This window comes from Aulonocara stuartgranti, assembly GCF_965226115.1.
Source record: "Aulonocara stuartgranti genome assembly, chromosome: 13".
NCBI classification, from domain to species: Eukaryota; Metazoa; Chordata; class Actinopteri; order Cichliformes; family Cichlidae; genus Aulonocara; species Aulonocara stuartgranti.
In genome coordinates, this window is record NC_138949.1 from 12,030,569 (window position 1) to 12,052,772 (window position 22,204).

Here is a 22,204-nt window from a genome sequence, read left to right on the forward strand (position 1 = left end):
AAAAGTTGATTTGTGGAGGCATTGTGAGAAGCCCCAGACACTTAAGAGAGGTGTGCATGTCTCCTCTGGCCTGTCACAATCAATACTACCCCAGCACTGCTGGGCCTCCCTGTCTCCACTGTGTTTACTCTTAAATAATGCATCACACTCTCACACAAATACCTTCCATTCACACTCTGGAAGGAGACCATTAACCATGGCCGTGTGCAACAATGAAATACAGCATCTTATTTCCTTTTTATACAATGCAAGCAGCTAGCGAGCACTTTTCCTCCTCTAGAGTGTTTCTGCGAGGCATCATTTTAGTGCTGTCTGACCTAATTGAACAACCTCAACATCCAATCTTTTCAGACTCAGATTACACACCCGCCTAGTTTCAGCTTGGATTAATCTCTGAAAAGAACTCTATAACAATTAGCGCAACAATGGAGATAAAAGGCCTCGGCGAAGCTAGGTTGTTTGAACCTGACATATTTTGCCCCTTTCAACAACGAAGCCTGAGGGGACACATGCCTCCATGTTGTATTTATGAAAGGAGTTACCACAGCAGATTTTTTTTAAAAATAAAGATATGTTAACAAGGCATCGTGCAAAGAAAGGGAAACACTTTTCCTTTATTACATATTACTGTTTATGATTTTCTTAGCAGTCGTGTTACTGGGGATTTTGATAAATGCTGAGTAATTGCATCACTCCTCTGCCATAAGAATCTTGGAGCCTCCCACAGGATCATTAGCTGCTGACGGATTTGGAGTGATGAAGCCTAACTCGGTGGGTGGTCCTTATCTGAGAGTCAGGAAACAGGGCCAGACCCATAAACACCCGACTCACCACAGAGGAAGCACCCGCGTATCGGAGACCACACCCAACGTCGCGGTAAACCTTTAAATATGAGGAAAAGAAAGGGGGGCCCATGGGGCTTCATCCACATCTTCCATTCTCACAGCACTTCTGGGCAGAGGAAAAACAACGACCCAGATTGGATTAATTTCCACGACCGGTCTGTTCCAGTAAACATCACCGTGCACGCAGGCGCCGTCAGATCACTGCGATCAGCGTGCCCGCTCCACGCTGACACCATAAGAATGGCAGCACATGTGTTCCTGAGTCACATCATCTGCTTAGCAACATGCACGCCGGGGAGAGTAGGACAGAGCGATGTGATTGGGGGAGACCGGGACCCTCAGGACACAGAGCGCTAATTGCAAAGCCGTTTTCCTTTTTTTCCCCTCTCCCCCTCCTCCATTTTTAACAGATGCAATACGCCAGCCACACAAAAAGGGTTGCATAACCGGATTTTACAGCAGATACCTCCTCCTCCTTCATGGCTCTCCCTCCATTTCCATCCTTTTATGCACTGCTCACCACCACCACCCCTAACCCATCCTCTTCCTAGCAACTACATCTCTTCCTCTCCATCCTCTCATAACAGCTGGGGCTGAGCCAGATGGTTCTGATACTATTTTAGAGATTATGCACAGACTAAAGAGGGAAGGATTCTGCTATTTTGCGTGTTTTTTCTTTTTTTTTTTAGAGCAACACACTTTTAAATGTGTGTATTTGGGACACAAACAAAAAATGCTTTGTTAATTGGTTTGAAGGCAGAGTTGTTGACCCGACTGGAGTCTTTGGCAGGCCTGACAAAAGGGCTCAGTGTGGCCAGCCTTTGTGCTGCCGAGCTGTAGGAGCGGCTTCCATATTGGGACAATATGCGGCGTGACCTCTGACCCTCCTCGGAGGTGGTGGCCGGAGACCACTCAGAGATTTGCGATCCAAAAACACAAAGCGTTCCAGGCTCGCACACATCTACGAATAAGAGAGAGAGGAAAAAAAACAAACATGTTGGCACAAGTAGACAACACACACATGCACACCAACTGTTTCTTTTCGTTCATCAACCCTCTGGGCCAAAAATTACACATGCAAGCGTTTTGCTGTCTGACGGGGGCAGGGCAGACTTGGCTGGGTGATCTGAGAATATTTGCAACGCATACACACACATAGTGACTGGTGATTACACTCTGTAAGGGAAGGCGAACATGAAGTATTTGTCGCCACAGGGCCAAGACGGCAGAAAAGGGGTTGGGGGGAAGAGCTTGTTGTGCTTTGTGGGGAGATGGGAGGGAACGAGACATAGATGTTAGAAGACTTTTTGTTCAGTACAGTTTCCACATCGGTCCCAGAGGAAACAAAGACAAATTATGCAACGCTAATGTTACTCAACCCTGATTACATTTTTTTGTTTTTTTCTGTGAACACCAGGAAAAGGCTATGCATGCATACATGTACAGTTTTTATACTCTCCCCCCTTTTTTCCCCCACTGATAGAAGTGCGCGTCTCGAATTGGAGGAGCAGACTCACCGTTGCACTCTTTCCATGTTTGGATGACTGCATCTGCCGTCCGCAATAACTCTCAGAGTGATGCTCAGTGTGCCGAGCGTGTTTTGATGCTTGTGTGCTTGGTTAGAGAGGGTGATAGGAGGACAGTCCAGAAATAGAAATGTTTCATGAAAACATCAGAATGGAGAATCATTTCACTGTAAAGACTAGTTTCATAATCGCCCTGGAGGAAGCGAGGCTTGTCTGTTCCATTTGAGCTCCCTTTTTTTGCCCTAATTCACTTCTGCAACTCGAATGTATTTAACCCAGTGTCAGCTCCGACTACCCTCGCTCCCTTATCGTAGCCTTTTCTCCTGTCAAGTTATGTTTGTTACAAAAGAGTTGACTTTATTCCTTTTTTTCCCCTTTATCCAGGAAGCGCTGTGAACATCAGACGTATGATGATTGCTGGGTTACAGTATGTGAGGAAGCAATCATTCTCTTTGAATGCCGGTCAAGAGCATGAGCCATGAGTAAACAAGGTGTGGCTCGGTGCAGATGATTTTTAGACAACTCGTTTTCCTAACCAATCACGGTCTGAGTCATTCTGTTTTGGAGGATTCTCCCAGGATTTGTGTGCAGTCCTGACAGCAGCCCAGTCTCACAGCCCTTTTTTGGCAGGATGCTATGAAATAGACTTGTCAGGTCTCAGGGCACAACAGACAATGTTTATGTAAGAGGTCGGAAATAGGCCGTGGATTTTGTCATGTTTAACGTTAGTCATGAGTTCACCGACTCTGTCAGCGCAGCGCCAAGCAGCCATTCAATGTGGCCCCCTTTTTTATTTCTTCCCGAGACGCCGCTTATTTCTTTTTTATCTTGCTTCCAAAGAGGCAGACCTTCTTATGTTGTTGTTGTTTTACAAGAGTGTTCTTCAGGCTTGCTGAAGTTCTTTAAAGATTTTTTTAAACATTGGCTGCTTTTCAGTCCAACACTGATACTCGATCATTTTCACCAGAATGATTTTTAAAGCCACCTAACTCTGACGTACGAATCGTTAAATTAAAGGCTCCAAACTCAAAAGGATGAACCAGTGTTGTGTCAACAGACAACTTAGCAAAGAACGAGCAATTATAAATAGGATCTTTAGGCTCTTTGTGACTAGCAGCCTGTCTTAAAAAGCCCTGTTCACTGAAGCCTCATCAGAAATGGCTTCAGTGGAAGGGTGGCTTCTTAAGCGGAAAAGGCTGAGGTAAGCTAAATTACACAAGAAGTGGACTAAAAATAATAACTAATTGAAAGCTGAAACTACTAACTAAAAATACTAATCCTTATTGTGGCAAAACATTTAACTCTGAAACACAAATATCAGCCTCACGGTGGCGTCAGACAGAAATATGTTTTTTCTCAACATTCTGTAGGCTTCATTCTTCTATGACTATGAATCTCTCCCAGATTTCTGTCTAGTAGCTTTTAAGAAACTTCAGTCAGCGCCTGGTGTGAATTACTCACATTACAGTGCATGCTGAAGCGACTAAACCACCAAATTGACTCACATATTTCAAAACATGAATAAACAGCAGCAACTGAGAAATGCAGCACTTCACATGCTGCATTATTATTGCACAGCCAGGCAATAAACTCCACAGCGGTGTCTCTGTTGACCTGATAAAATGCCCCTTTCATCATATACGTGCAGCATATTGAATATGTAAACTATCTTACACCTACCATCACTAGCATCATCACTAACATGAAAGCTTTACACTGTAAGCTGTTAATCACTGGGATCTACTTTCTTGCGTACAGAGAGACATCTACAGTAACTCATACAAAGGCACTGTCAAGTCTTCAGAGTGTTTCAAGCAGCTAACTGAGATTAAAGTCAGGCTAATTTTCACAGAACACAATGCTTTGTTTCCTAAAAATAACCCACACACAACTGCCAAAAAAAGAAAGGCACATTGATTATCAAATGCCAATTACAAACCCATCTCGCCTCACCATTCATACACACACATACACACATACGACCTGCTAACCCAACCTGGCTCCAGCCTCTACATCGGATCAATGCAGATCCACATCAATAGGCTTATTAGAGCTGCAGTTGGGTGGGGAACAAAGCCGATTAGCTGAGTCTCCACAGCCTGTCCCCTTAGGTTGAAAAGAAACAGAAGGGTCACCAGTCACAAGGTCATTGTGGAGCTGGTTGGTGTACAAACTGAGGTGGACCAACACCCTCCTCTCAGCACTTATGATTAATATGGTGATTAATATAGTTAGACTCTGGGAGACATTTATCAGCACAAACCCCAGTGATTATTAATCATGTTTGGCTCACTACTTTACCTGCTGCTTATGCTAATGTATTAATATAAACAGCTATACTAAAAGTTATTAGAAAAGTAGACCTAAAGATAGGCTAACAACTAGCTAGGTGTTTTGTTATTTTTTGGTTATATTTGCAAAAAATCAGACTGGCGAGGTGTGAACTGACTGCACATCTGTGCGATATGACCAAAGTCATATAAAAATAAATATAAGACATTTATTGTCCCGACAACGATATATATCACATTTCTTTTTACATTTTCTGTAAATTCTCTGAATCTCGGGGAACTCGATTTGCGTGAAGTTTTTCTTTTTTGCTGGTCGTGTACCTGGAGATAGTTCTTTTGACCGATGCATGAAACTATACACTTTTAGACATTTTCTTTGTGAGTATTTATTACACGGCGTGCTGTGGGGAAAAGCCTGTTCTAACGTTCGAGTCTAAGGCTACGTCCACACGTACACGGGTATTTTTGAAAACTGAGATTTTCCGTTTTCGTTTTAAAAAATAATCCCGTCCACACGTAAACGCAGAAATGAAGGAAAACGCTGCTAGGCACATGCCAAAGCAACAGGTGGCGCTAGATTCCTAACTGTGTAGAAATGTTGGCCAATCAGAAGTCTAGAAGCCTCGGTGGGAAATAGTAAACAAGGATGGGGCATAGAAGCAGAACCGAGTCGTCTGTGTGGAGGGACAGTAACCGTGTGTGTATATGTAAGCATTTAAACACTACAGAGAGTACAATTAACAGTAATAGTATTGTAGAAATTCATTTCACCGAAACAATAACGTGGCGCACAGTGTGACGTCAAAAAAGGCGCACACCTTTGACGCTGCGTTTTCTGCGTTTTTCTCGTCCACACGTAAATGCAAAAACTGAGTTTTCAAAAATATCCACCCCGGCCGGAGTTTTTAAAAATCTCCGTTTTCAGTGACCGAAAACGCCGTTTACGTGTGGACGAAAGGTGCAAACGCATAGAAAAATCTGCGTTTTCAAAAATACCCGGGTACGTGTGGGTTGATTTTTTTCACCTAACGGCTCTTTTTTGCTTCTCATCCGTAAACGCTCTGCGTACTCTTTCACGTGATTGAGTTTATTTTGAAAAATCTCAACAGGATCTTCAGCTTTATTGTGAAGGTTTATGTGGAAAATAAACAAGCGGACGGTGGAGCCACGTGATGGCTTCACCTCCGTTGTTGCTAACGACAGCGCATAAAAACAGTCGCTTGTCCGTCCGTAGTGTGGTTATTTTAAATATAAGAGAAAGAGAGAACTTTAAGAAATTAATACTACAGTGGCCATTAAAACGATGAAAAAAATATTGCCGTAAACAGTTTATTTTGCGACACCACGAAACAAACAATAGCGTAATATGAAACGGTAGAGGTTTTCATATCGTCATCCGATATATAGCGTTATATCGAACAGCTCTATCTGTCATTCAATGATTTCAGTCAGAAAATATGACATGAATGTCGCTAAAGTCCGAGCCAGGCTAATTTTTGTTACCAAAGAACATGTCTGAAAACCTGCCAAGTGACACCGGGACTATGTGAGCTCCGCTTCTATATTTGTTATATAACAACATACACAGAAGGCATGAAAGAGCCGTATTCATGCTTTCAGGGTAATTTCATCATGATGGGAACCAGAGGCCCCATAAAGCTTTTTTAATGGGCTTTCAGTGACTAGCATGACCACTCCATGATCTATGTGAGTACTTCCATTCAAGTGTACTAATTGATAAGACAGAGACAGGTTTAAAAAATGGAGCACAAGCTGAATACATGGCTTGTAAAGTGAGAAACACGTGAAAAAAGAGACAAGATAAACACTGGGTTTCGTGTAAAACAGAGGCCACTGTGTTTAGTTGGAAAAGGAACTTTTCCAACTCCTACTATGTGCAACTGTAGATGAATGTGCTGCTCTTTCCCCCCCTTTTCCACAGAGACGCAGGCCTTATGGTCTGACCCCTGCTTTGAGAATAGGCTCCCTGCACTGTACACTGTATCCTGAGACTAGCAGGGGGGGAGTAAGACTGTCTTCTCTGACCCCACCTCCAGCACAAAGGCCATCTTTGACTGGGAGGCCTCGTAATGAGTTGAAGGCAGAAGTGGAGCAGAGGCCGGGGGAATATCTGATGACTAAGGGGCTGTGAACACCACTGTACAAACTGTGTGATTAATGAATGCAGCATCATCACATACTGGCCTTCACCCAGTGCACTGAGATCATCACCTCCCCTCCCGTCTCTCCCGTCGTGGCCCAGATTCATTTGAAAAAAGGAAGTGTATGATTTGACATATGGATTAAACCCTTCCAGCGAGGCAAACTTGCATGTCTTTTAGGTAGTTGTTATAAAGTCAGTGAGGTGTGCTGAAGTGCGATATTGATCTGGAGCCTCATGTCTTGTGTGCTTGCTCGGGATTTATTTGCAGCTGCTGTTACTGGAAATGGATCCCCGGGGCGATCTGGATTCAGCTGATCCAATTAAACGCTGTGAATAATTGATCTGACAGTGAAACTGAGCTCTGTCACATGGGAGCAGTGACATCATCATTTAAGGGTTGAAATGGTACTCCTGTGCAGCTGGACTGCCCCGGGTTGTTTGTTCCACAATCAGTTCACTGTATCTGATTACCGCCTGTGAAGGACACTAAGCAGACCATGAGGACACATGGGGAGGTTACACTGGCATTATGAGGCTCGGCGAGACTGTGCAAAGATAACAGACTCACTGATAGCCGGGGCCCGGAAACTCGTGAGATTGTCACATGCTGCAGTACACGAGCATGAGTCCACGAGTCGTCCGGTTACGCCGGCAAAGTTACTTTCTGATATCACAAACAAATCTCTCTTTGTTTCCCTTCTAATAGTTTGTCTTTCATTTAGGTTGTGTGCAAGCTGTTCTTGCTTTGCGTGCTACGATAGCCACGCCGAAAGAAGACCTCCATATGAACCAGATGGACTCTGCATGGGTTGATTATCTTCCTGGCCATGAAATAAGGTGCAAATAGGAGCCATCTTTGGCCTCGACCTTGGAGGAAGCTTAGACTGTAATATCTAATGAAACCCTTTCAGAGAGGTCTGCTCCTACTGCTCACTGCTTTTTCATCTAGGTCTGTACCACAAATGAGAAAAGGAGGCTGTTGAACATTCAACATCTTGTCTGAATTAGACTCTAACCCTCGGTAAGGAAACGGAGGTGGTGCTAGTGGTGGGGGTTGGGGTCTCCATGTCTCCATCCTAGAGAGAGAGAGAGAGAGAAGAAAGGGTAGGTGTGGGGTCCCACTCACAGCTGACTCTACTGCTGCAGACATTTTGCCGGGTTGGCACTTATAAGCCGGTCGTAGTGAACTCAGAGGCCCGATGAAATCATCCAGTGTTTTCCCCACGTGGTAACACAGTCATCATTTATCACCGTGTAAAGTCCAGGTTTGTAAACTCAAATTATTGCTATCTGACTGCAGACTGGCTCGTCAACTAAGCCTGATTCAGATGAAAGCATGACTAGTTTGTTCCCAACAGGCATGTGGTTCCAATCTTATTATTTTGCCTTGTATTTCTAGTTTAAAAGGACCATCCTTTACCACTTAAATCATGAAAGGAGACTTAGAGTTAATGTTAGTGCTCCAGATATTTGCTCCAGAAATCAAAACCAAGCAAGGGGCTTTTTCCTTCCTTCTATTTTTTTTAGAGGCTTCTCACCACTCTTATTCATCCATCCATCTTTTTAACCACTTATCCAGGTTAGGGTGAAGCCAAAACCTTCTTGGTGTGATCCAACTGTGCTAACCACTTGACGTAGTTCTGTTTGCTTTCCTAGAGAAAAGTTTTTGTAGCTGTTGCAAGCACCAATTAAACTTTTGACTTCCCCTGTTTTCTTTTCATCCTTTATTTAGCTGCGGCAAACTAATCGACTCTTAATGTCACTATAAGCTCTGTTTCACTGAACTGGGAAATTTCAGCATAAACTCATAGATTAGCTACGTCAGCAGGATGTACTGAAATGTGATTTTTTTTATTCTGTCACCAAATAAAAGGATGAAAAGGTGAATTTCCAATGATGTGATGGAAGTATTACAACTACTATGTAACCTAGCAGCTATCTTTAAACATATTAAGCACAGTACAGTGTGTTATCATGTGCAAAGGCCTGGTCAGCTGAGAAGCGTATTCTCTATAAGCAGATATCTGCTGGGACTATCATGAGATTAGATTTTCACTTCCTAGTGTTTGTGGTCAAAAACCATTCATGATAACGGTGCTATCTTTAGAAAAATTAAACAACAGCAAAAAGCAATAATCCTGTCATTAAAATTCATCTATAGCTGAGTTTGTGGAGTGTTCATGGTGCAAATTAAGAACTGCAAAAAAGACTAATTAGACAGTTATTTAAATTATTAGTAAATTTCAATACATTGTTATGGCAATATGTCAATTATTTGCATATGAAAATGCAGAATCCATAAGTTAAGGATCAGGTTTTTTGGCTCCACAAGCTTTTCTTGTAGTTTAAGTTCTGTTGACCAATCACGTTTGATATCTCCCAGCGAGGTTTAGCTTTTGATTATAGCTTGTATTAATTATACCTTCAGGTTCTGCTTTCATAAATGATGATTGCCACATGGAGCAGGAAGTCATGAACCACATATCCATTATTCAGATATCCAGAGGTCCAAACAAAAGAGAGCCAGCACACTAGCTGACGGGTTTTGAGACTGTGAGGAGAGTCTAGCCTATTCAGACACGTATATAGCACTTTTATTTGCAAATTCATGGCCAAATCCATAGCTTACAGTAGCCGCTTGCCATTGACAGTAGTCTAGCTGGTCACCTCTCCAATATTGACTGCTGAGTGGCCTCAAAGAAGGTCGCAAAGATAAACTTGATCTAAGTTTGCTTTGTTTTTTACCTGTTTGGCAAATGTTGGGTAAAGCAAACAAGCTGCACAAGCAAACTACACATTTCTCCACAAATTGAGCCATTTGAACCTAATGTGGACAGTGAGGGGACCCTGTCAGTTAATTAGAAGAGGGAGGTGACGGCTTCATCCATCACCTTACCTTCCCCCCTACACCCCGAACATCAAGTCCAATAAGAAAACTTCCCTCATCCGTCAAATCGCACCACATTTCCAACTGCAAGGACCACAAATGAGTGGAGAGCTGGAATGAAATCTTTCAGCAACACACTGACATGAGCTCGACCTCCCCGGTAAAGGTCACGCAGTGTTACCATAGCAATGGGGAACACCACCGGTGTGTTAAAAAGGTAGCCAGGAGGGGTTGTGAGGGAGGGGGTGACTAAACTGAATCCATGGTTGAGGAATTTCAATGGGTGGGTGAGGATGCGTGTTGAATCTTAAAATATTCGCTCTAAATGAAGTCGCAGTAGCTGCGCCTCTATTCATTACACCGCTCTGATGTTCTATAACCATTAACATCTGTTAAAGCCCAGTACGCACGACGACACATCCAGCTCTCTGGACAAGGAGGGTATTTTTAGACGTGTACTCATTACTGCTGAGAGATCATTTGTAAAATGAAGGACGGGGAAGGGAGAAGCAGGCCAATAACACCGTGAAAGATGGCATCCATATTCAAATACCTGAGAAGCGAGTGGATTTAACTAGTAGTGAAAGGGGGCGAAGGTGAGATGCGGCGGCGGCGGTGTTGGTGGTGGAGGGCAGGCCAATCAAAGATTCTGAGGAGGCCAACGCGATAAAATAGTCAGGGCAAGGTCGAGAAAATTATACAGCACATTATCCAGTATCTGGATGCTTCGAGCTCCGCTTCAGAAATATAGACAACACATGTAACCTGTAACTAATTACACATGCTCATATCACTGCTATGTTCTCTGGACTGAATCCATTGTTCTCTCGCGGATCAGCGTTCCTCTGGTAATGCAACCGTAATTCAAATGAGCTCGTCAGCTCTATTAGCAGAGTGGTTATCATTCAGGATCAGGCGTGCATCGATTGTTCCATTATTCGCCCCCCGAAATGATATATATCCTACAGTCAACATGTGCCATATTTCCTGTTTTGGCCATACAGTAGTGGTATGGGATTGTGAAAGGGTTATCCGTTTTTCTATAAATGCATTCTGATTTAATTTGTTGCAGGAGGGAAAGTGACATGCAATCCGTCTCCTTATCCAGGTAGAGCTTAGATTGGATAAGAATATTGTGCCATTATCTTACAAAGTGAGGAAACAAACACAGATCGGGTGGTAGACAGCTCTACCTCTTCTGTTCTCCAGGTTTTAGAATGGGACGTAGGCTGGAACAACAGTGCCCCCTGGTGGACCTGCTGCAGTGAGTAAACCCAGGTGTTTTTTCCTAAACTGAACATCATTCAGAATATAATGTTTATATAATGTAATCTGCATGGTGCCCTTAACCTCCTAGGACCTGGCGTCCACGTATGTGGACATCACATTTTGGCTTGTCTAGACCAAAATAATACATTTTGCTCTACAAGGGCCTGATATCCAGATACGAGGACATTATACTGCAACTGTTCTATCAAAATTTAAAATAAATGTCCTTATATGTGGATCTCATATCTCTCAGAAACAAAAATCAGGTAAAAAAAAATCTGGAAATTCTTTGTTTTTACATTCATCAGGTCCCAACGTGCCCAAATATCAAAGAGAAATTAAAAATTCATGCCATGGAAGAGTTCAGGTTTTAGGAGGTTAAATAAAGATTTGTCTGATTACAGCTGCTGCACTGAATTAGTCTAACTGTGTTAAGGAAAAAAAAACAAAGAGAGGCAGTCCAAATATGGCTTTTCTGTACCCTTGTAGTCCCACCAGGCTGGCGCTGGCACTGGTAAAATAGAGAGAAAAAAGGCACAATGGAGTGATGGGGGGTGGTCTTTGTTGCCAAAGCGTTCTTTGCTATTGCACAGTTAGAAGTGAGCACACCAAATATCCGAGTGCCACTCCACTGGGAGGCCAAGTTGGTGTGTGGTTCCAAATGGACTCGGCCAATTTGGCCAGTAACTTCCCGGGAGGTTCAGTAAAGCCAGACATTGTCCTCACAGGCACCCAGAACAGCAATGTAACCAGGTGCTGAGAGGTCAATGATGGAGTGATAGTATGATATTTATTCATGGAGGGAGATTGTAGGATCTGAGGAAATCCAGCTTGCTTTCGGTTCGGTACGCATATGTATCGAACAATACAAATTTTTTCATTTATTTTATCAACTTTTCTTCTGACGATGCTGTCTGTGTTGAGAGCTCAGTGGATCTGCTTTCGACTACTCCGCCTAGGCTGCACTGTCGAGCGCAGATCCACTGAGCGCAGCGCAAGCTAGCAAGATAGAAGCTAAGCTCGTTGCAACATGGCAAATTGAACCTCCCCCACCCTCATTCAGATCTGGCGTTTGGAACTATTTTGGTTTTCATGTGACGTATGACCCTGAAGGTAAGCGCGTCATGGACAAAAGTAAAACAGTATGTTGGATGTGCCACGCAATGCTCAATTACATTGGTGGGAACTATAGTGCATTAGCGCAGTTAGCTCGTTAACGTGTTAACGTGTTGACGCTGTCCAGCCCCACTCACGGGCTGATCCGCGGTAGCTCGTTAACGGAGATTTGCCGTGTTGTGGCGTTAACGTCATTTCAGATTAACACTGACAGCACTAGTGGGAACACAACGGATATGACTGCACATTTACGCCGACATTATCCTAGTGCAAAGACAAGTGGAAGCAGACAAAAACAACAAGCACGCATGCTACAAACTTTACCCGAGTCATTTAGACAGCCGTTAGCACATGATTCTCCTTATGGGGACCTGATATGTTTAATACCCTGCAGAGAATATAGCCCAGAAGAAGCGTATAGCATAGCTTTTATTTTGGAAAGAGCCATTTCTCTGTAATAAACTCTCTTTTCCAAAGATGAGTGATTTCTCAATCAGATAGATTTATTATTTTATTACTTTGTTGTTACAGCAACATTAAATTTAAAAACTGTACTTTTGAGTTAAAAGTGGTGAGGGGAGGAACACAGGAGAGGAAGACGGGACAAAGGACAGACTGGAAGGTAGGCAGAGGTTACCAATAACTAATGACTGAATGTAAAGTGGTTTATAAACCTAGAGTAAAAAAGGGTTAGAAGCACTCATGGGACTATCATCGATCATAATGGCTTATTGTCAGGAGCCCTCGTTAAAGGGGTTCAGCCCAGTGCAGAGCTGTCTCTGCTTAGTTTAGGATTATCTTTGAGTTATTTTTCCTTTTTTCCCTTTGTAAAGTCTTTGATTTCTTCTTTAGTTGGCTGCACTGCATATATGACACATTAGATCACAGATGTGAAGGATATAATAAAAATACTGGCCTTCTGAACAGTTTATTTCCGCCTCCACCACTCGATCAACTCTCACATGGTGACTGTCTCCCGAATCCAAACTGGGATATGGTTCCTCAGAAGAGAGACCTAGTTTCTTCGCTAGTGCTGCTTCTTTGTAAACAGATGTTCAAACTTATTTTTAAATGTTGCATTGGATTTGCATTTAAATGACTCAGTCTTTTACATAAACAATGTAATATACTGGTAATATAAAATATGCCTCAGTGTAGCTAAAGAAGTGATGCATCTGCTTTTCACAGCTTCAACCTCTGAATGCACATTTGCCACCCACACCTCGAGAGCCTGCTGATTTTTATTGAGCCCTTATAAAGAGGATCCAAACAAAAAAATGTTCCAAAGACATGGATGTGATGTCACTAACTAATCGCCCAACATGCACTGCAGCAAGCCCCCTTCCAGTGAAACAAGGTACCGCTCGTGTCTCTGTGTGTCGTTTGCTGGTGATAATACGGCACAAAAAGACTCTTAGGGACGACATTATCTCCAATGTTCTCTGAAGACTGACATGCCTGTAATGACCAAGCACAGCATGCTCTCTGTTGATAGTGCTTACAAACCTCAATTTGGGAGGTGGTGGGGGGACAAAAAAGAAATGCGGACGACAGAATGCCAAGTGTGATTCAGACCACAGGGTGTTGATTTCTGGGAAAGTGGCTCCGGAGGCTGGAAGTACAAAGACAGATGGCAACATGGTGCACCGATTCCCCTATGAGGCTTCACACACAACAAGAAATCTATTTATGAGATGGCTCTCTGAGTGTAATGCCACTAATTTGGGTCTGATGAAGAACACAGGAGCCGTGTGGCAGCCGCGGAGACTTTCAGCCATCTCTAAAAGGATTTTTGAGAGACCAGATGTGGTGTGCAATGAATTTAATTCCACTGCATTCGTCCCTAAAGAGCATCTTATCAGGTTATACGCTGACTTTTATATACGGGAGCGACTGTCTGCCCTTGAATTCATTTCATTTTTATGACCTTTGATGAGAATTGAGATATTTATTTTGTTAATAAAAATATAAAGAACAGAGGTTAGCAATAGTTTGATGCTTTAAATTTCCAATGCAACACATAGGCAACTATTTTACTAATTAAAATAATAATAAAAAGAAATTTACAAAGATCCTGAAAAATATCAGCAACTAAAACTAACCCCGCTGGAATCAAATGCAACCTTCAAGCGATGTACACACTCACACAACAATTGATTTGTTGTTTTTGGAGGTACCAGACAGAAAAGGCTTCTTTTCCAATAAAGATCAATACAGATGTCTAGGGCAGCATTGTCTCTGAATGGATATGTGATCAGCGTCATTCCCCGACCCTCGCTGTGAATTACTTGCAGCGTTTGAAATCTTGAGTCTGGCTTTGTCCTTCGGTCCACGGCTTCTGAAGCATCTCAACTATCAAATTACACCAACAAGTTAGGGCCGATTTATGAGAAATCACTTTTTAAAGGAGGAAAAACCAGGAAACAGGCAACGCTGTGTAAATACGTGACCGTGTGCTGAAAATTGCTGGTGGTATTACCTCCTCCATCAAAAACCTCCGCTATTGTGGTTAGCCCTTTAATCATAACATGCATTGCATCTGCAAGTAAGTCGTGATGTGCACTGCTGAATATTTTCCGTGTGAGACACCCTTCAAAGGAAAGGGGAAAAAATGGAGTCGATTTTAAATTCATCTTTAAAAACGTACAACCTAAGGGGACCTTTTCACTTAAACACGAGCTAACCCACTCACGCAGAAAAGAGGTTTAACAGCTCTCAAACGCAAGACAGGCAGGGCTGATTGCAGGGAAGGAGGCAGAGTGTGTCTGCTTTTAGAGGCTGTGTTGGCTCGAGTGAAGCCAAACTGGACACAAATCATCTGGAGCACCATCCAGAGGGGTGGGCGTGTGGGTGGGTGGGAAGGCAGAGCAGATAAAACGAATCCTAAAAAGCTCCTGGCAGCTGAATAAAACAGCCCCAAAGGCTGTCTGTCATGGCATGGTGTTCAAGCGTTGGCCCCCTCTTTCTGTTTCTGGCTTTGTTCGTGTCCTGGTTTCACGGCGCCTTTCATCTCCCTTCCCTGCCTCTCCCATAGGTGCCTGCGTAATTACTACTGACACAAAGAGAAGGAAGCAAACATGAATCCGCAAACATTACTAAAGTAATTAATTCCCGTCGATTCACTATCTTTCGATTCATCTGCCGGTTTGATGAGCTTGCCTGCTCCCCCCCACCTCCCCGTCTTATTTCCCCTGCAAAGCCTGATAAAAGAACAGAGAAAACCCAGATTTATTGTCACTTATCATTCAAATTACGCAACAAAGTCACCTTGCTTGATCCTTTCAGCTCTGAATATTCTAATTTGTCAACTATAAACACTTCACCACACAGCCTTTAATAGCACGGAGAGGAAAAGCTTGAATCCTATCTCACGGCTTCAGTCTGCAGGTGCGGGGAGCAGAAGCAGATACTTCCCTGTGAATCATTTAATGGCAAATAAAACTGTAACTTCACAGTCTTTGAAGAAGTGCAGGCTGTCTGGTTTTCGCCACGGCTGTGATATATTTATGACAGCAACGAGGAGGATGTCTCTGTCCTCGATTTGGAAGAATCCGTCTAGCCGTAAACAACATTAGCGTTGGCGGTTGCAGTGGATGCAGTGTTGTAATCTTCAGCTCGAACCTTGTTTGATAAAGCCTTTTTCTCCGCAGAGCACGTTGGTTGTGGTTTAAGAAACCTTCATTTTCTTCTTGTTCTCTGGTTTTGCCTTCTCTTTCTTTGTGCTTGCATGAGAAATCCACTCTAACATCATGATTGCATCACCTCACACACGTCTTTCCTGTGGGCATGAAATCAGCACAACAGCTGGGCTGTCAGAAGGTGTCGTTTTTGCAAAAAGGAAACAGGGGAATAACTGGCTGCGCAGGCTTTCAGAGGATCCTCCAGACACGCTGCCGCCTACCCCCCCTCCTGCTGCTCTACGATGAACTGCTGAACTCCAGATGGGGCTGACTCTTTGACTTATTAAAGATTTACCAGGTGAGTTTGGCATCATTCTCTTGACCTTTAAAGCTGCAAGATGAGGGGGACGCTGCACCAAGATGCCAAGCATTTGAGGACAGGAAGCCACCAAACGACTTTGTTGGATGGACTGTGTGGGGTGGCTGTCAACAGAGAGAAAGCACTATCATTTGTAGTAAATTACAAACCCACGCAGAGCCCCTTCAGCTGAAGCACAAACGCACACCTGCCAAGAAAAGAGGACGCATGCCCACACATGCATCTCACTTGTATCCACGTGCCCATAAAAGCAACAAAACACACCGTTAGACCAATTTCACCAAATTTACGCAAACAGGGTATTAATTTTTTGCAACAACGGGACCATCTTTAGAAAATCATTGTAAAAAAGAAATCACAACTCTTTACAGTGAACATACCTTAGAGTTTAGGGACTTTTCAAAATTTCAAACCAAGTCAAGAGGTATAAGAGAAGTCTCTGTAGCAGTGATAAATAGCAGCAGCTAAAATCATGTGATGTGCATTATTACCTCTGACAGGCCTGCTCTCAGGAGACAGCGGGCTGGTATTTTGGAGGGATAAATATAACAAGTTAGAATGGATGGAAAATCTCCACTGAATATTTGGCTGACGTGGAGCCAGATCTGAAAAGTCAGTTGTCTTTGATTTGTCAGCGCAGTTATGGACCCGCCACAGGCCGTCTGGGAGTTCTCCTGTGAATAGGTTTTATGTAACCAGAGTACAAGAACTCGGGGGAGGATTCACTGTAGGCGTTGGGAAGAGGATGTAATGTGCGGACCTGCCAGTTAGAGCTGAATCAGGTGGGTCTGAGTGAATGAGGTGTTTTCCTTTCAAATCGCAGCTCAGATGTAACGGCTTGAACATAAAAGAATGGCAGAACCTTTGTCCTGTGTTCAGTATAACCGCTCGTTTATGGTGGGAAATTAAGAAAACACCAGCAAATGGAAAAAACTCTGCAAAAGCAAACAAAACACAGCGGAAACAGAAAGAAAACAACCCGAAACTAAACGGAAGCGACAATAACGTGAGGGAACAGCGGTGGAATTTACAAGCTAACAGTATGATATGAATCATGTAATTAAAACACACATTACCTCCATCTTTTCCTCCCTTACGACGCCAATGAGACCCTCCCTTCTTTTAAGCGTACCTCAATGCGATCCTTCACGTTTTGGTTTCTGTCACCTCCGCAGCCGCTCCGTCCTGTTGCTGCGTCCCCAAAAACACTTCTGTTGTGTTTTGTGAGATTTTGTTCAATTTTATTCTCATTTATTTGTGGGTTTTTTTTTTCAACTTCTGTTGAGTCTTGTGTCCTTTTACAGTATTTTTCTATTTGCTGGTGTTTTCTTAAGGTGCAGTCCGTTTGACTTCTCGAGGTCACCGTACTCATTCATGTAGTAGTTCAACTTTTGCAAGGAAACAACAAAATCCTTGACTTTGTGCAATGATGACGCAAACAGGTCCCCTCACAACTTCTAATTAGGGCGACCTTTGAGCTGATGACACCTAGGGTAAATCTGACAACAGCCGGGGTTTGGAAAGACATTTCATACCGAGACCATGATACTGAATAACACAACACATCTTGATACAGAACTACATATTTTTATATATGACTTTACTTATGGTGAAGATGGAACACTTTCTAGGATTCAGATTTGCCCGGAAAGCCCCTGGAAAGTACCACAGGAGGTGCTCACCATGTGTAGTATTTTTTATAAAGTAACCGGATGAAATCGTTAAATTAGAACATGTGCAGGAGACAAAACACTGATGTTCCCAGCTGTAGCCCTGTCCCTGTTTGACACCCAGTTAAAGGGTTACACTGTAACTTAAAATGACTCTCAGAGAGACTCCATGTTTAAACTCATTTACTTCAACTTGTGAATTTATTACCTGGGACTTTAAATGTGGTTATCTAAGGATTCAGGGTGTGAAGCAGCTGCCTGTTGTGACCTGCTAGGAGAGCTAATAAACATGAACTGAAACGGTCCATTAAAACCAGAAGAGCCAGAAATCATGTACATGTTAAGAAAAAGTGCTGAGTGCTAATAATTTGCTCTTACATTGCATTATAATTTCCCCCTGCTCACCAGCCACTTCACTAAATAGACTTTCTCAGTTGCTTGTTACTGATAATATCAAATCAGCCGACTGCAAAAAGGCAGACACGTTTGAGACAGCAACAGGAAATCCGAATGTGAGCATCAGAATGGAAAATAAAGGGTTTTCCCACATAAGCGTCTCTGAGGTTTACAGATAATGGTCCAAAAAAGAGAAAATCTGTGGATGTGGATGTTGATGCCAGAGGTTAGAGAATGGCCACACTGCTTTGAGCTGATAGGAAGGCACAAGAGCATCTGTCAATGCACAACACAAATAGAGGCTACAGTTCACACAACCTCACCAAAACTGGGAAACACAAGACTGGAAAAGTGTTGCCAGGATGTACGTGTATGTATACATAGTACAGAATTCAGAGCAGCAAAGTTCTTGCAAGTTGTATAGTCATTTAAATCTTTTGCCAGCATGTAACATAACAGCATGCTGAAAAATCACAGATGTGGCCCTTTAAACCCTACAGCGTTCCTTGAGTGGAGTGGACGGTGGCTGGATGTGGTTCTGGAGAGGTGGAAAGCACAGCGTAAAAGCCAAGTGGAGCCTCGGGCAAGACACAGCATGCGCTCATGCTCCAGTTAACCTGAGTGCACCAAAGGTTAAGTGAGCTATAATTTAACAGGAACTTCTGAAATATATGCATAGGCAGGGGGAGATGACAAATCCATATCTCACCGGTCACATGTATTCTGAACTGTCACGTTTCATTTTGAGGTCTGCAGGTGGGCAACAGCGTTGTCTTTGCAGCAGAGCTGATTTCTAAAGCGCACAGAGCAAAGCAAACTCCGGTTGCTGCTTCTGAAATGAGGCTACGCACAGAGTAATCGTTTGGCCCGACCCCCAGGGACTGTGGGGAGACACTCTGACTTGTGAGTCCATTTTACCCCCGGCAACATGGTTCAAGCCACTGACTAGAAGCACTGCTTCAATGCCCACAGTGCTCTCAGAGGAAGTGACCTCAATACATCCAATAAGCCTGCTCGCAGGAGCGCGACAGCTGCAGAAGATTGGAGACACACCAGGTTTCTTATCTTAGATGCTGCTAAAATGAGAAAGTACATTGTTTTGGTGGTGTAAATGTCACAGGAAGAACAGCTCAAAGTTTTCTCATGCAGTCGCTATCTAAATGACATCTGCAGAGTAAAAAAAGAAAAGTCGACTGGCTTGAATAATTTTGGATTGTAATTGAAAAAATAAGAATTTAAAGGCAATGAATAGAAAATAGCAACAAATTTCTAATTGTGTCTACGTGCTAAAATCCACAGTAAAGAAGTAATGATTTTATTGATGATAAGAGTCATTTGTAAAATGCAGACTACATAAGATGGTTGTTTGGGTTTGTGAATTCACACTGTTCACTACAAAGATGAAGCCTGATTGCAGCCACACACTGCGAAGGTGGCCCAACCTCAGCTCTGTGATCTGATAGTAAGTGATGTTTTTGTTTTTTAACTTTTGGATGGACACACGTACACGTTTTGCGTGTACTGATTTTATCAATGAACCTGCAATACTGCATACTGCTATTTGTGCAAATCTTTTTCCATTTGCTCACTAAGTGTGGTTGAGTTACATATCACAGATCGTGATGCTTTTATGCATTTGAATGGATTCCAACAAAATGTTTTTCTCACGTTCACTTAAGGCCTTTTTTTGCTTCCATACAGCACCCGTTTAGTCCTTGTTGTCAGGTCAGTTGTGAACATGTGTCTATAAATAAAGAGCCAAATATTTCACAGGAGATGCAACATATTGGGCTTTATCGGGCTGAGACAAACGTGCCTCTATATCCGAAGTTATCACATCGTGAAAAAAGGAACTGTAATATTACTCGCGTCCATTTTGTGTGGTTAAAAATCTTTTAAGTAGCATTACTAACACTTCTCAGCAAACACCAACAGCTGCAAGTTACTGTAAGTCATTCATGCAGGCTACGAGAGTCTTCCCAAGGTCTAGGGGGGAAGATCAGTGAGGGAGGTTTAAAATATCCCATGTTCACTGCTGAGAGGATAAGGATCTGGATCTGCGTGGTTTCTTTCAGGAGCTTTCCCCCCTTTTACTGCTGCTGTCACAATGAGGTAGTGCTGTAGCTGATAAGACAGAAATCAGTCCTTCACCTATGGCCTCTCCACAGGCGGCAAGCAAATTTTAAGGCTCTTTGCACTGTGGAGATTGTTGAGGTAACATACTGAGCTGCAGGAGCTGATTTGTGCTGATTAGCGGGCCCATGTGACTGTGGGCACCGGGTCCAGGTGATTGTGTGGGATCCTGCGTTTGGCACTTGTTACTGCGGTTTTCCACTGAGATGTTAATCATCCAGCATGCGCCAGGGGCATGATTAAATGTCACGCAGCGCCCTCAGCTTTGGCCCTCTCACTGTGAATAAACCTCTCTTACCCACAGGCAGACAGGGCCTGGAGCCTGCAGCCGCAATTTGAACTGCCCGACCTATGCAGTGCCACAGCTCCCCCTACAGGCCAAAGAACAAAAGACAACAACAACAACAAAAATTCTTTTTATTTGACTTAGAAAACGTTACTCAAAAGAGGAAACGGTGCAATCACCAGGTGACGCACAGACATAAATGCATATAGAAAGTATACAAAGGACAAAAAGATTTTTTTAAAAATGCAAATGACATAAATTAAGACAGAAGAAAGACAGAAAAAAGAAAGGATTGTCAGAAAAACTGAGGATTTTTCCCCAAGCTTCACATCCCAGTGCACCTCAGACTGCAATGGAGGAGTTTGCCGACCCCCACTCAGAGGTCAGAGCCTGAACTTCAACAAGTAACAGACATCGATGAGCAGTTAGTCTCATCATGAAGCTCTGTTTCTACCTGTTCATGATTTTAAAATAGAATCAGTAGAAATGTTTTTGCTAGACCACATTAAGAAGGACAGTCCACGCCCTGGGTCCTGACCACATTGTTTTAACTGCTTTCATTCTGAGCTGTTGCCCATAACTGTTTTTGCATGATTGTTATCAGCTCCTCCTAGCGATCTTTGGATTTGATCTTGTGGATTGGACTCACTAGATTGTGAGTTGTTTGACATGTATACCACTTGCTTTGTTTGCTTCTCTGCTGTTTTTAATAAGTGTTGGCCTTGTACCCTGTTGTGTGGTTTGTTGCTCTGTTTTTTTTGTTTGTTTGTTTGTTTGTTTTTGGTTGTTATTGTCTTTATTGTCTGTGTTCTTCTGTCCCGCTGTTTGTGAATGTGTAAAAAAATTTTGAAACTTGCATAAATAAATACATAAAAAAATAAATAAATAAATAAATAAATAAAATAAATGTTTTTGCTTTGTGTTGTCGGCTTTTTGTTCATACCTAAAAACTATGAGGCTGTACACGTGTCCTCATTAGCGATCTTTGGATTTGATCTTGTGGATTGGACTCACTAGATTGTGAGTTGTTTGACATGTCCTCCTAGCGATCTTTGGATTTGATCTTGTGGATTGGACTCACTAGATTGTGAGTTGTTTGACATGTATACCACTTGCTTTGTTTGCTTCTCTGCTGTTTTTAATAAGTGCTGGCCTTGTACCCTGTTGTGTGGTTTGTTGCTCTGTTTTTTTTTGTTTGTTTGTTTGCATAAATAAATACATAAAAAAAATTAAAAAAAATAAAATAAATAAAATAAATGTTTTTGCTTTGTGTTGTCGGCTTTTTGTTCATACCTAAAAACTATGAGGCTGTACACGTGTCCTCATTAGCGATCTTTGGATTTGATCTTGTGGATTGGACTCACTAGATTGTGAGTTGTTTGACATGTATACCACTTGCTTTGTTTGCTTCTCTGCTGTTTTTAATAAGTGCTGGCCTTGTACCCTGTTGTGTGGTTTGTTGCTGTTTTTTTTGTTTGTTTGTTTGTTTGTTTTTGGTTGTTATTGTCTTTATTGTCTGTGTTCTTCTGTCCCGCTGTTTGTGAATGTGTAAAAAAATTTTGAAACTTGCATAAATAAATACATAAAAAAAATAAAAAAAAATAAAAAAATAAAATAAATGT

The 22,204-nt window shown here is 42.6% G+C and overlaps 1 long non-coding RNA gene across 3 annotated transcripts; it reads left to right on the forward strand.

Annotated features, from left to right (window-relative positions):
• Window positions 1-4,810: 4,810 nt before the first annotated feature.
• On the forward strand, window positions 4,811-14,847 carry LOC309720610. Of its 3 annotated transcripts, XR_014280544.1 has the most exons (6): window positions 4,811-5,369; window positions 7,549-8,091; window positions 10,786-10,821; window positions 10,923-10,977; window positions 12,661-12,720; window positions 13,287-14,847. It is a non-coding gene; the product is annotated as an uncharacterized lncRNA (long non-coding RNA). The 3 variants fall into 3 exon arrangements; XR_014280542.1 differs by having other exon boundaries at window positions 4,811-8,091; XR_014280543.1 differs by lacking the exon at window positions 12,661-12,720 and having other exon boundaries at window positions 4,811-8,091.
• The last annotated feature ends 7,357 nt before the right edge of the window (window positions 14,848-22,204 follow it).